Genomic DNA, 13,777 nt, shown 5'->3' on the forward strand with positions numbered 1-13,777 from the left:
TCCACGCGTGAGTATGCATTGGGTACTCACACGTGGGCCCGATGGAAGTGCCGGTTTCTTGCATGTACTGCGCATGCACGGGAAACCGGCACTTCCGTTCCTCTGAAAGCAGGGGTTCAGAGGTCGAACACATGCGCGCAGGAGTCTGCGCGTGCGCTTTGAACTTACGTTTTTTTTAGGTTTTTCCGTGAGGGTAAGTCTTTAGATTTTAGAAATTTAAAAACCAGTCATAAGGCCTGCATTTTAAAAGGTAAGTGGTCAATTAATTAAAATTAAAAAAAATTTCCACAGATTTATTATTTTTAAACAATTTAAAGCAAGGTAAGTTTATTTTTAGCCCAGTTACAACATAACATTATTTTTTTCAAAAATTTAAATTATTGTTTAAAATAGTTATTTAATGTAATTTATAGTTTAATTAAAAAGTGTGATGATTTTTAAAAATTTATTTGAAGATTTACTACTATTTTGGGTATGCAGTTGGAAACATTACCTGTAAACATCTGACATGATTCTCTGACTATATAAGTTGTGTCTTTATGCATTTCTCCACTTCACCTGATGAAGGAGCAGCGCTCCGAAAGCTTGTGATTTCAAATAAAGCTATTGGACTATAACCTGGTGTTGTGTGACTTCTTACATTTGTCCACCCCAGTCCAACTCCGGCATCTCCACACCAAGTTTACTGATGAACTGCAATAAGCACGAATTAAGGAAAGAGCAAAATAATTAAAGAAGGAAGGACAGAAAGAAAAAACAAGCGACGAATAACTGAACAAAAGAAAAGAATAAAGGAAGGAAATGAAGGAAGAATGCAAATTACCGAATGAAAAAATAACGTTTTTAATATATATAACGTCTTTCATGACTGCAGAACATCGCAATGGGCTTTCCGGCCAATGAGGTACGTTTGAAAAGTACTTACCATTGTATTGCAGGAAATGCTGCAACTATATTGCATCCAACCACATAATGTGTTTACGGTCCAACAAGAGAAAATGCTGGAAAAACTCAGCAGGTCAGGCAACATCCATGGAGAGAAATTTGAGTTGACGTTTCGGGTTGGACCCTTCTTCAAAACTGGAAAGAAAAGAAACTAGATCGGAGGCAGGGCTGCGATCGGACAAAAGAATAAAAGAAACAAAAGAAGTAAAAGAGATTAGAAGCTAGATGAGATGGTAATAGGCTGGGATTAGGTGTAAAGTGTACTGGCTGGGCAAAAGATAGCTGCCAGGTGTGAGAGCGAAACAAAAGGAAAGGCGGGGGGGGGGAAAGGAGTGGAACAATTACAAGAGAAAATGAAATGGGGGCCGAGCTTATGATCTGAAATTGTTGAACTCGATATTGAGTCCGGAAGGCTGCAGACTGCCTAATCGGAAGGTGATACTTCGAATTTTTAGTGATGTTCGTTTAGGGATAAATATTCTCCTCAGATAACTCGGGAGAACTCCCCAGCTCAAATTCGGAAGCAGTGTCATGATATCTTTCAAGTTCATCTGACAGGACATCTCATCTGAAAGAAGGCACCTATCATGCTGCAGCGCTCCCTCAGAACTGGCTTTGTGGAGTGTCAGCCTCGATTCTAGGGCTCGAGTATCTTAAGTGGATGTTTGAACCCACGACCTTCTGACTCTGAGGCGGAAGTGCGATGCACTGAGCTATGCCTGACACCAGTTAATGGGTTGGATGCATCCCCTGTGCTGTTACAGCAACACCTTTCAATGGATTTACATGTTTAGCGTTGTATGGGGTTAATTTTAGCATTCAAAGAAATAGAAAATACAGTGCAGGTCTCAGTGATGATAAAGCTAGAACAATAATGATTGGCCCGAATTTTGCTGTTATAATAACGGTTACTAGGGGATAAATCGGACAGCAATTTTAGATTAAATTGGACAGCAAATTTTGGTGTCCATACATGCGCAGTTAAACTTCGATATCCAGAATTGCTGTCAAAGATACCCTGCTCCTGCACTGGATGTGCTGTTGCAGTAGTCGTATACAGAATGACTGCAACTGCATGACTAAATGCACTTGCGCACTAGTTCTGCACAAAAGACAGCTCAATAAATCAGGGCTGGTGCATTCAGGAGTAATTGAATTTTTAATGGGGTGATAAATAATAATAACTACTGAACAGCATCTCTGCTCCTGAAGAAGTAATTTTAAAAGTGTTGCCTCATTCCCTCAGAACAAAATTAGTTTTGGTTATTTTTAAAAATATTTATTTTGCCCTTCTGTCACTTTTATCTCTCTCTCTTAATCACATTTACATTTTCCAGTCTTTATTTTGCTTTTGGCACGTCATTTAAATCTATTTTATTTTTCGTGCTTCATACATCCTGCTTTGCACTCTACGCGGTTCAGTGAGAATTCTCCAATTTGATCGGTTGAAGAGCTCTTTGTTTCACAAATGCCACAGATCCCCCGTAGAGGGCACTGGGCTGGATTAGACGCTGGATTAGAGCAAGTATCCACTCTAAAGCCCGTCAACTGTTTGTCATCAGCTATCAGCGAGGTGAATGACGAGCACCATTCCTTCGCTGCTGACTGCAAAATCCGTGCCATTAAATAATGCAGCACCTAAAACTCTGGGCTAAGTTATACAAGTGAGTTGACCAGATCAATTGCTGGAAATTCGCATTATCACTCTTTAGCCTGGAGGCCGAGCTATTATAATATGCTGAGGTACGTCTAAGAAAGAGATGAGGAGGAATTTCTTCTCTCAGAGGGTTGTGAATCTTTCGAATTATCTGCCCCAGAGGGCTGTGAATGCTATGTCTTTGATTATATTTATGGCTGAGATAAATATATTTTTGGACTCCAGGGGAATCAAGGGATATGGAGATTGTGCGGTGAAGTGGAGTTGAGGTCGATGATCAGCCATGAAATTATTCTTGAGGGGTCATCTGGCCTACTCCTGCTCCTACTTCTTATGTTCTTATGTATGGGGGCATAGATTGACAGACCAGCAAATAAAGTGAGCAAATTCAGGTGTAGCGGCAGAGCGGTAGAATTCCCTCAATCTTTTATTGCGGGTGTTTGCTCTACTCCTGGATTACACATGTCACGTTTTCAGCGTCCTACATTATGCCATCGAAGTTGAATGCTATCTCCAATACAGCTTGTGGTAAGATTTCAAGAGAAGCTGAGGAAAGAATAGTGGCCCAATCACTCTGGTGTTGATCTGCGCATTTCGTGGCGCCAGTTAGACACATGGGGAAGGGTCCAGCAGTTGACTGCCAACCAGCTGTCTTGGTTGGTAAATGCTGGGCATTTTGGAGGTGTTTGGGGAGTGGAGCAGTTGTGCGCCTAAATGAAGTAAATCGGCATGGCGTATAATGGGCGACCAATTGACTAGCACCCAATTTACACCATTTTCCAAAGTGAAAATTGCCCTCATTGTGGGGAGCGTCCAATTTCGACCCAGCTGGAATGTCCATTCCACTGTAATTTCTTTCACCAAATTGATACTTTACCCTTGATTCAAATTGAGCTTTCTGTTCGATTAAGCCTGTTTAGAAAATTGCTATAACACAGGACTCGTGTAATCCAACCTACCCCATATTCGACGCCACTCAGCGAATCTGCGGCCATAAGTGCCAGGGCGATGTTCTCCACCAGTTCTAAAATCGCCTCCTCTAATCTCTGACGGCAAAATTGGGTGATAATGTTTAACACCGTGTCACTGTAACTGTCCAGTGTTTGTCTGATTCCATCTTTATCCTCAGCTATAAACAAATAATGAATATGATTCAAAATAGCAATTTACAAAATATGACTGACCTATTTATAGGAATATTAGTACAAATAACTATTAATGTTAACCGATTGGCACCACTTGTAAACTGGCCATAAACAACTTTTGTTATCTCACGTGATAAAATGTCTAAAAAGTATTATGATACAGATGAGCCATAACTTGACTGAATGGTGAAACAGGCTCGATGAACTAAATGGCCTCCTCCTTTCCTATGTATTAGGCTCTAGAGGCTAAATGGCTTCTTCCTGTGACCATGTAACATGCTCGAGGGCATGACTGGCCTCCTTCTACTCCCATGTAACAGATTCCATGGGCAGAATTGCGTCGTCATGTTCCTAGATAACAGTATTAAATGGCTCACTGACCTCTTTCTATTCCTATGTAACAGTTTCCTTGATCTGAATGGCCTACTTTTATTCCTATGTAAGAGGGTTTAAGGGCTTAATGTCCTCCTCCTGGTCCTATGTAACAGGCAATAGGGGCTGCACGGTCTACTCCTGCTTCTCTCTTGCTCTGCTCCATCCTGTTAGCCAAGTTAACACCTAATTCATTCATGTAGCCATAACTATCTATCTTCTGGTGACTGCCTGTTTTACTTTTCCTCCCTTGCCATTGCCAGTTATATAGTTGATCACTTTTCAAATTGCACCTTTTCCACCTTTCCCACACGTCGATGTGGATTGTTCTTGTTCCATTTTCCATCACTCGGCCACAATAGTGTACATGCTGAGAATCTAATCAAAAATATTATTTCCTTGTTAGGATAGTTAAATATCGACAAACTGTACCTGGTGAATTAATTAAGCACCATTATTGGGAAGAAATTACACCGACAATGACATCAGTTTGTAGATATCACAATTGGATGTTATGAAATTATATCATGTAGAATTATTGAGATCTCCCTTTACCTCATTCCATTTTTATTATTGAGGTTTAAATTTAATTATTTTTCAAAACTCTCTCACTTACAGACAACGTAAAGGTGACAATTTCTTGCTAATCCGTCCGTCGGGAAACAGAGGAGAACGAATGAAACACCAACATTACTCTGTAGAAGGAGAGAAAGAACTTGCAAGTATATCGCACCTTTCAAGATCTCAGGAACCTCCCAATGCGCTTCACACCCAATGACGTTCTTTATGTGTAGTCACTGTTGTAATGTAGGGAATCATGGGAGCTAATGTGTGCACAGCAAGGTCCAACGAACATCAATTACATTGTAGTGAAGCCCTAACTTTATTCAGCTGGACTATTGAATTCCCCTCTCGATTTAAAGTCTGAGAATGAGAATATTCCAATGCAATAACTGCGACTACCACTAGTGGCGTGGGTAACGCGATTCCAAACCGTCCACAAGCTCCATAACGTCAGAGATTAAATGTTTCTCGGCCTAAAGCAATTGACAGATGTCATCACGAAGTTCAATATTACACAAGGAGTGGCTAACACATGAGGCCAATTCCAGTTGGATTAATGACTGTAGCTCTTGGCTTACTATGTGACGAAAGGTCATTTACTGGAAACATTAACTCTGTTTGTCTCTCTGCTGTTTACATTATAGAACTATCGTCTGAGTGAGAAGGTCATGGGTTCATGTTGCACTCCAGAAAGTTGAGCACAAAAATCCAGACCGACACTCAGAATCACTACCGTGGTGCACTGAGGCCAATCAGCTCACTGCACTGTCGTGCGTGCCATGTTCGGATGAGACATTAAACAGTGGTTCTGTCTGCCCTCTCACTTGGACAAAACATATTCCACAGCACTATTTTGAAGAAGAACGGGGCAGTTATATCCGGTGTCCAAGACCAATATTTATCCAGCACCTAACAACACTAATACAGATTGTCAATATCACATTGCTCTATGTAGGAGCTTGCAGTTTGCAAAGTGGCTGCTACGTTTCACTACATCACAACAAATAAAGTACTTAATTGTCTGTATAGCACTTGGGGACGTCATGAGGACGTGAGAAGCAGTATAGAAATTGAGTTCTGTGTTGGTTGTCAACAAACTGAATGCAAACTAGCAGCAATGTGCCCCGCAAGTGTGGCCAGGTTCATGCACGGTTGGAGCCATCACTTCCGAGCGTGTTTCCTGCTCAAATGTTTTAAAACGGGGCAGATTACAAGCAAAGGGCAACTGCAAGGATACAGCACATGGAAAAAAAGGAGACGCATTATATACCCTCCTCCATTTCTAGATTTCCCCGACCACCCACTTTGGGCAAAGGTAGCAGGGACGAGAGATCAGGCCTGGTAACATCCTTTCCTCTAGGGTCTTTTTCAAAACACGCCCTTTATTTGAACATCGAGTGATGCGGGGAGAGGTGACTCGCCATGCTAGACCTGAAAAGTAGCATTTTGACAGAGGGACACAATGACATGGAACATAGGGACATTGGGAAAGAGGGACATAGGGAAATGGCGCTGGGGGCAGGGCAACAGAGGGACAGAAGGACATAGGGAAATAGAGGCATTGCAACAGAGGTACATGAGAGAGTGCAGAGGGACAGGGTACAGGGGGCAGGGGTACAGGGGGACTGGGGTCAGGTTGACAGATGGACATGGGAACAGGGAACAGAAGGATAGAGGATAGGGGGACAGGGCGACAAAGGGACAGAAAGACATAGGGAAAGAGATGCATAGAAACAGAGGGACCTGGGCACAGGTGACAGAGGGACATGGGGGCAGGGGGCAGAGTGACAGGGGCAGAGGTACTGGGGTCAGAGGGACAGGGGAAAGAGGGACATTTTTAGAGGGGGCAGCCGGACAGGGGACAAACGGACATGGGGATGGGGGCAGAGGAAAAGGGAACAGAGGGACATGGAGACAAGCGGCAGTGTGACAGGGGACAGAGAGACATGCTGACAGGTGGAAGAGGGACAGGGGACAGAGACACACTGTGTCAGGAGAATATGTAGACTGGGGAGCAGGGCAATAGAGGGACATTGCATATTGGGGCTGGGCAACAGCATGTCAGAAGGACATAGGGAAATATATGCATAGCAACAGAGGTACATGGGGACAGCGGACAGAAAGACAGGGCGGAGACAGAGAGACAGGGGCGGGGGCAGCGTTACAGGGGGACAGGGAACAGAGGGAATGGGAGAAAGGGATAGAGGGACAGAAGGATTTAGGGACATAGCGACATATTGAAAATTGGACAAAGGGACTCGAGCCATTTGGAGAGAAGAGAAGAGGGATATATGGACAGGGGGACAGAGGGAAGGAGGGACAAAGGGACAGGGGGACAGAGGGAAGGGGCGACGTAGGAACAGGGGACAAAGGCACAGAGGGATATAGTGACAAATGGACGTAAGAACATAGGGATACAGAGATATAGAAACAGAGTGAAAGCGGGACCTAGGGACCGAGGGACAGAGGGAGAGAGGGACATAGGGAGGAAGGGACATAGGAACGTAGGAATATAGAGATATAGAGAGTGAAATAGGGAAATAATGACAGGGGGACAGAGTGACAGAGTGAAATAGGGACAAAAGGACATAGGAACTTAGGGATATGGGTATGTAGAGAATGAAATAGGCACTTAGGGAGAGGGGCACAAAGTGAAAGAGGGACATAGAGACCTAGGAACATAGGAACGTAAGGATATAGATACATAGGGACAGAATGAAAGAGCGACAAAGAGACTTAGGTCATAGGGATTAGGGTCAGGGATATATGAACAGGAGCCATTTAGCCCCTCGTGCCTGTTCCTCCATTCAAATAATTCATTGCTGATCTGCATCTTAACTCCATCTACCCACCTTGGTTCTGTAACCTTTAATGCCCTTACTCCACAAACATCGATCAATATCATTTTTGAAACTTTCAATTGATCGCCAGCCTCAACAGCTATTTGCGGGAGAGTGTTCCAGATTTCCACTACCCTTTCTCCGAAGAGGTGCTGCCTAACATCTCCCCCTAAAGGCCGAGCTCTAATTTAAATTCACAGCTTTCAATTCCAAAATTATATTAGTGGGATAAATGTACAGATTTGCAGATTATAAGATATTTAAACCCATATTATACATGCTCATGTAATTTGTTTTGTTCCTACCTTGGACTGCAACACCGCCTTAAGTTACTCAGTTGAGTGTTTGTCCTGTTAACAAACACACCCTGAGCAATATCCACAGATAGAGCATTTTCGCTCTAATCGTGACAGTAATTCCCCTCCACAACCTGTTCGAAGCTAAGATTCATATCACAGTCACCAAGGGAGACTTCAATCTATTCTTTACAATCTTTGTTTATTATTCATTCTGGAGATGTGTGCATCACTGGCAAGATCGGCATTTATTGCCTCTCCCTAGTTGACCTGAGAAAAGGTGATGCTGGTGGGCCTTCATCTTGGACCGCTGCTACCGGTTCTGAGACAATTGAGTGACTCGTTAGGGCCTCTTCAAGGTGTAGTTTAGGAGCAATCACGTTATTGTGGGACTGGAGTCACATATAGGCGCCAAAACCGGGTAAGGACGGCAGGCCTCATTCCCTTAACGGACATTAGTGAACCATTTGGGTTTTTGCGACAGTCCGACAGCTTAATGGTCACTTATACTGTCACCATCATTTTAGTTCTAGATATTTTCGCAGAATCACACAGAATCACAGAATCTACAGTGCAGATAGAGGCCATTTCGGCCCATCGAGCCTGCACCGACACATATCCCACCCTATCCCCGTAACCCCACGTATTTAATCCCCTAACACTAAGGGTCAATTTATCATAGCCAAATCAACCTAACCTGCACATCTTTGGACTGTGGGAGGAAACCGGAGCACCCGGAGGAAACCCACGCAGACACAGGGAGAATGTGCAAACTCCAAACAGACAGTCGCCCGAGGCCAGATTTGAACCCGGGTCCCTGGTGCTGTGAGGCAATAGTGCTAACCACTATGCCACCGTGCCCCCCTGTGAAAATATCTAGAACTAAAAAGATGGTGACAGTATAAGTGACCATTAAGCTGTCGGACTGTTGTAAAAACCCAAATGGTTAACTAATGCCCGTTAAGGGAATGAGGCCTGCCGTCCTTACCTCCAGCATTTTGTAAAACTTAATTCAAATTCTCAAACTGCCACGGTGTTACTTGAACTCACATTCTCTGGATTATTAGTCCAGGCCCACTGGATTACAAATATTGCAAAATAGCTCCACCACAAAGGAAAATCTGTCGTTGTGTATAATGGGCGCCATAGTCACCTGTTACATGATTACACAAAGCTACAATGACCCATCGCATTGCCTATTCTTATGTTCAACAAACACAGCAATCGCTGGAATGGGTTTGGCTGCAGGACAGCTATCCAAGTCCAACACTTTATTATCCTGAATCAGGATTACAACTTTTTCATCAGATTTCCTGTTGTTTGGTGCGGTTGGGACTTCCTCAGTAAGAATCCACTAATATCCTGGGGCATGGTTTCGTTTCTTGAAACGTATTGAACAAGGTAACTGTTGGGTTTAAGCAGGTACTTTGGTTCTCTGCTTCATGTTGCATTATCATTTATTGTTACATGGGAGCATGTCTGGGCCTGTTATATAGGAATACGATTAGTCCATTGGACCTGTCATATACAAAAACGAGTAGTCCATTCAGATCTTCGAACCTGTTACATAGGAATTGTAGAAGGCCATTCAGCCACTTTTTTTAAATTCATTCTAGGGACCTTGAGAATTGCCCTTGAGAAGGTAGTTGTGATCCGCCTCTTGCAGCTAAACTGCTTGTCATTTCAAACGGCAGTTAGTAGCAGTTTTGGTTCTGGAGTCACCTAAGCAGTGTGATGGAATATTCTCGACTTGCCTGGATTAGTGCAGCTCCAACAACACTCAAGAAGCTCGATGCCATCCAGGACAAAGCAACCCGCTTGATTGGTACCTTAAACACTCACTCCCTTCACCACTGGCGTAGCGTGGCTGCAGTGTGTACCATCTACAAGATGCACTGCAGCAACACGCCAAGTTTTCTTAGGCAGCACCTCACAAAACCAGCGACCTCTTCCACCTAGACGGACAAGGGCAGCAGGAGCGTGGGAACAACATCACCTCCAATTTTCCCTCCAAGTCACACACCACGCTGACTTAGAATTATATTGCCGATCCGTCAACGTCGCTGGGTCAAAATGCTGGAACTCCCTACCTAAGAGCATTGTGGGAGTACTTTCACCACAGGGCCTGCAGCAGTTCAAGGCAGTGGCCCATCACCAGGGCAATTATGGATGGGCAATAAATGCTGGCCTTGCCAGCGACGTTCACATCCCATCGACAAATAAAAAACAATATCGGCCTGATTGTATAAAGATGACAGAATTACTTCCACGAAAGGACGTTAGTGAGTCAGATGAGTTTTTAGACAATCCAGTAGTTTCCTCGTAACCATTACAAACACTAGCATCCCTTTTTCCAGTTTTATTTAATTATCTGAATGTTAATTCACAACTGGCATTTGAACTCACGTCAAATGATCATTGTTCCAGGACACTGGATGGCTAGTCCAGCAACATAACCACTAACGTATCCCTTAAGTACCGTGCTGTACAAAAGCCTGCTAATTAGGAATAGGGATAGACCATTCAGCCTTTCAAGCATGCCTCATAGGAGATGGAAGACGTTATTCCAATAAATGATCATGTTACATATGAACAGGAGGAAGCCATTCAACCTCTCCAACCAGTTACGTAGGAAGAGGATCAGCCATTCACACTATTGGATTTTTACAAATGAGTAACAGTAGGCCATGCTGCTCGTCTAGCCTGATATATAGAAACACAAGCAGGACATTCAGCCGCTCGAACCTGAGACATGAGAGTAGGAAGGTGACATTGATTCCCATGAATCTGTTACATAGGAACATCAATGAGCCATTTATCCCCATGAGTCTGAGGCATAGGAACAAGAGGAAACCATACAGCCCCTTGAGAATTACACATAGGTACATGTGTACACCATTCAGCTCATCGAAACAGTTTCATAGTAACAGAAGTCAGCCATTCAGCCACTACCACGTGCTGCATAGGAGGGAACCTAGACAATTCAACTCATCGAGCCTGCAACATAGGATCAGAAGTAAGCCATTCAGCCCATTGAGTCTGTTACATAGGAACAGGCGAAGGGCATTTAGCCCCTCGAGCCGGATGCGCAGTACTGGATATGTTGCCCGTGTATTCAAATTGTTCATTTGTTAAAAAAAGGATACAAGTGTACTGATAGCTTTCATTGTTGATTGTTATACATTGGACTATAATTTGTGGTCAGAGGCATACCTCTAGAGTATGCCTCTAACCCGCTAAAAATATAGGCTCCCAGGCTGTGGAGACTTCGGGTACTGGGACTGTAGGCATCCGCCTGCAGGATCCCAGGGAGGCAGGTGGCTGACAATCGTCCCTGGAATCACGTGGGCCAGGTCGTCCAATCAAAAAGGGTGATTCTATTTAGTAACAAAATTCCCATACGCCTATGATCAATCCCGAAATAATTAAATCATTTTGAGAACTGCAATAAAAATAAATGTTCTCATTTAAAAATGTAATTATAAGTCAATAAAGCAAATACAATTAAAATGTAATTTTCTAACAAATCATTTTAAACATTTTAATCTGGGCGATAAATTGCATAAACTAATTTGTGAAATTTTATTTTAACACTTTAATTTAACATATATATTAACCCTTATACTGGTGAAATCAGGCCCTAAGCCTGAGTTTACTAGGCTTTTGACAGATCACAAGTTCCGGATTTTCTCACATCACAGCGCATGTGGAAACACACAAATGATGGGGTTTTTCTGAAGGCTTACAATGGCGTATGCTGTGTGTACACCATCATCGGAATCACCAATTCTGGCCCAATACCCACTTTCTATTTGGGCCATTACATTTCCTCGTTTACCAAACGGCTGAAGCCTTCATTGAGCATCATTATCAAACACCTTCTGAAAATCCATATACACTGCATTTGCTACTTATCATCCAACTTTATAGTCAATTGTACTAAAAGGGGTGAAAATTTGCCAAACAATACTTGCCATCAGTTAATCCGTTCTAGCCTTCACTGACAATCCCTGTATCTCTAAATTACCTGGATTAAGCAGAGTTAAATGCACAGGAATAGGCTATTCAATCCAACAGGTCCATGTCGGTGATTATGCTCCATAGGAGCATCCTCCCACTTTACTTCATCTCATCCTATAAATATACACTATTACATTCTCCTTCGTTTATTTATATAGTTTCACCTTAAATGTGTCTATGCCTTTCGCCTCAACTACTCGATGTGGTAACAGTTTACACACTCTAACCAGATGTCCCTAATTTCACCTGCAATTATAGATTCGAGGAATTTTCCCACAAATGTAAATTAATTGATCTGAGGTAACCCAGTTTCTGCTCTCTCCTTATTTTAAAGAGACTTTGCTTGGATTGCTCCAGTCCACAATGTTGATATTATATTGAACGTTTGTAGACAGTCTGTGTTATCTTCTCTCTGACTTCCTTACACAACCTGGAGTGCATTTTCTTTGGACCCAGTGATTTACCGACGTTGGATTTTCTCAGCTCCAAATCCTTCTCTATAATTGTCCCTAAATATAGACCCACAGCCTGCTTTAGAACACCAACATTCTCACGAGCACTAGATTTGTTTGCAACTCAGTGAATGTTTACTACCTCCCCAAGAAGTTATCTTCCACAGCTTTCGCACATCATCCCACCGAGTGCTGGAATTATTCTTTATTTGGCTAAAATTTGACTATTTTTGTATGAGCTGTTGGCCTTGTCCCCTAATCCCCATTGGCGACCTCTAATCTCCCTTTCACCTTCCTACTATACATCCTACACCTCTCATCATTTGTTTGTTGTTTTTAAACCTGGTTTTATTGTGGAACAGATGCAACTGCCAGTATTACTGTCCTGTTGTACTTGAATGTGTCACTGCAGTGTCTGCGTATTTCTGCCTCTATCTCATCTCACTGCTTCATGGCCTGCAAATCCCACCCAGAGCTGAGCTATTTCCATTATTATTCCTTAATTCTATACATATAGATTCTACCTCAACATAAGTCCCTGATATTCTAGTGCTGTCATAGAAACATCTGTTAATACTGGAATCCACAACTACGTTTTCCTCTCCCCTCAAAAAGGTATAACCAGTAGCATTTCTCTTTGAGTCGGCTCGACGGGCCGACTGGCCTACTCCTGCTCCAATTTTTTCCAAGAAGGATTGAAATATTGTAGTCAGATCTTCTCCTATCTCCACTCAGCAACTTAGGGTGCAGCCCACCTGGCCTGGCTGAATTGATACTTTTGTGTGCTGCCAACCTATTTAGCATTTCCTTTTTAACTGTCTGTATCGTATCCAATATCCATTGTCCCTCCTCTACTGTCACGTTAACTTCATCCTCTTATTTTTTAAAGACTGATGCAAAGTATTCATTCAGTACCTCAGTCGGGCTCTCTGCCTCCACAAGGGCTGAAGAGTCTGTTTGTGATCGGCTCGATGGGCCAATTGTCTTACTGCTGTTCCTGTATAACAGACTAGACGGCCTGAATTGCCCCTGCAGTTCTTATGTAGAAGTCTCGGGTGGCTGAATGGCCTTTTCCTCTTCATATGTAACGGGCTCGAGGGGCCGATTGCCTTATCCCTGTTCCAATACACAAGGTTTGAGTTTAATAATGGCCTACACGTATTCCTATGTAACTGGGACGAAGTGGATGGATGGTTTTCTCATGTTCCTATGATGTAACAGTCTTGGAAGCTGTATAGCCTCCTCCTTTCCCTAAGCAACTGGCTCGATGGGTTGAATGGACTTCTCCTATCCCCATGTGACAGGCTACGACAATAATGCGACTGTGGATGCACTGGTAATCATCGCCAACCTCATGGTGCATCCGAATTTCCGTTATGACATTCCACATTTGATCCTTCTCCACACTTCTGTATGCACATTAATTTTCTAACTGAAATTCAGCACTCTGGAAATGATTGTTTTCTTCACTGCATCTTTCACCTTT

General features: G+C 43.0%; 2 pseudogenes; both read right to left on the reverse strand.

Annotated features, from left to right (window-relative positions):
• LOC147092706 (NACHT, LRR and PYD domains-containing protein 12-like) overlaps positions 1 to 13,777 on the reverse strand; it is a 1,351,730-nt pseudogene that overhangs the window by 252,430 nt on the left and 1,085,523 nt on the right.
• LOC147092709 (NACHT, LRR and PYD domains-containing protein 3-like) overlaps positions 1 to 13,777 on the reverse strand; it is a 116,420-nt pseudogene that overhangs the window by 88,965 nt on the left and 13,678 nt on the right.

Source organism: Somniosus microcephalus, unplaced genomic scaffold (genome assembly GCF_052327205.1).
Source record: "Somniosus microcephalus isolate GS21.2 unplaced genomic scaffold, FLI_Smic_1.0 unresolved_chr2, whole genome shotgun sequence".
NCBI classification, from domain to species: Eukaryota; Metazoa; Chordata; class Chondrichthyes; order Squaliformes; family Somniosidae; genus Somniosus; species Somniosus microcephalus.